This window comes from Pterocles gutturalis, unplaced genomic scaffold (assembly GCF_000699245.1).
Source record: "Pterocles gutturalis isolate BGI_N339 unplaced genomic scaffold, ASM69924v1 scaffold11427, whole genome shotgun sequence".
In the NCBI taxonomy this organism is placed as follows: Eukaryota; Metazoa; Chordata; class Aves; order Pterocliformes; family Pteroclidae; genus Pterocles; species Pterocles gutturalis.
Window position 1 is genome coordinate 75,343 of NW_010110303.1, and position 1,904 is coordinate 77,246.

General features: G+C 36.0%; 1 protein-coding gene across 3 annotated transcripts in view; it reads right to left on the reverse strand.

Annotated features, from left to right (window-relative positions):
- The window catches only part of FAT1 (FAT atypical cadherin 1), a 100,563-nt gene that overhangs the window by 44,316 nt on the left and 54,343 nt on the right, over positions 1–1,904 (reverse strand). The window lies entirely within an intron of this gene.

Here is a 1,904-nt window from a genome sequence, read left to right on the forward strand (position 1 = left end):
CCAGTGAAAAATTTCTTCCTGATGTCTAGTCTAAATCTACCCTCTTTCAGCTTATACCCATCACCCCTTGTCCTATCACTACACTCCCTGATAAAGAGTGTTTCCCCATCTCTCCTGTAGGCCTCCTGTAGGTACTGGAAGGCTGCTATTAATACTGTCATAAGAATTCTCTTCAGATGTACACACTGTTCAGAGTGTACAGTAGTTGAAGCAAACTAAAAAGAACAATATAAAAGTAGATCACAAATATAATTAACAAATTTTGCTAATTAAAGACCCCAGGAAATGCCATTGCTATACTCTGTGGAAACTCTCAAGAACTCTGAGGCCTCTTCTATCTACTCTTTCATCTCCATGAACCACTAACGTTTTTCTGACAACAACCCTTTCTTAACCTTACCTTTAATGGTCTTTTTGGTCTACAGATGTTTAATGGTCTTTTTGGTCTACAGATGTTTCTATTTGTTGTTGACTGGATAACCCTGTTTGAATTGGAGCACATGGAACCTTCTCCTCTCTCATGCTCACTTCAGTTATTTATATATTTTCTGTTTTTCTAGTTCCATGTCTCTGTGTGTGTACGTGTGGGAGAACAATAAAACTGCAGCCTCAGTTCCAAAATACCTCTAATGCAGAGAGCTTTGCCCCCATGAGAATGAAAGGAGGCACCTTGAGCTCTTTACTCCCTCTACACAGTTGTACAGATCTCTAACCCCTCGGGGTCTGTCTAAATGCAAACACTTGTTATTCAACTATGATCTATTTGGACAGAAACTATTTTTTTTCCAGAATACATTAGAAAGGACAAATTAAAAAAAAAAAATCTATGTAAATATTTAATTCATTAAAAATCATTATCAACATCATCACAGGTTGTTCATGCATGAAGGAGGCATTTAGGGAAAAGCTGTATCTGTTCTCATGTGCTTGAAAGTTTTCTGAGAACACCCTCAAGTATTTGGCATTTATATGTTCCTGCTACATGTATCAGTTTCACAAACTTTGCTTTTAACTGTTGCTGTTCTCAGCATCCATTAGGAAATACATAACATCAAAAGAGACTTTAAAAATAATTAAATTTATAAGAAATAATTTTAAAAAATGCCCTCCCACAACAACTTAACACCATAATCATGGCTAAAACTTTCAGCAGTAACCAAGGTGAAAAGGTTCCTTCTCCCTTTTGTGAATGTGGTAGAAAAATCCCAATCTGATAGGGCAATCTTAAAACCAGAAACAATTTACTGCAAGATAGCTCTCCTGAAACAAGGCTGTGCTTTCTTCCCGATTCTGAAGTACGTAACACAGGACAGAACTTGGTTTTAGTATCAGCTATAAAGTGAACACACTGTATATTCCTGGTGCTCATAGGTCTAGTGAACAAGTCTAAAATTAAAAAGTACTATTAATTTTGCCACCACAGCATCAACATATAGTCATATTACTGATTAGAATTCCCTTTCCAATGGCAGAGACTAAGGTATGACATAGTAGTACGAATATGCACAGGAAGAAGTTTGCTGGGGTTAGGAACATTGCAAGCTTTCCATTTAGTACTGAATCAAGCGACAGCAAACCAAGAAGCAGCTCAGAGGACAAGAAATCAATGGGAACAGTATAACCTCTCTTTGTGTGTACTACCCTGACCTGCAGAAAACTGGCATTTTATTCCTTTCCTTATCCTACAGTCTGAGATTTATTTGATTAATTTTAACTTCACTGACACAATATTCATAAGTCATTTCCAAAACTGCAACACAGATGATATTTTGCAATGTAATTTTAATCTCTGATATATAGTGGCATTGATAAAAACTTAAAAGTCATTTTGATTTATAACTAAATAAGTGAAAAAATACCTATCGACAGCTAAAGAATGCCAAAACATTGCATTATTAGAAGAG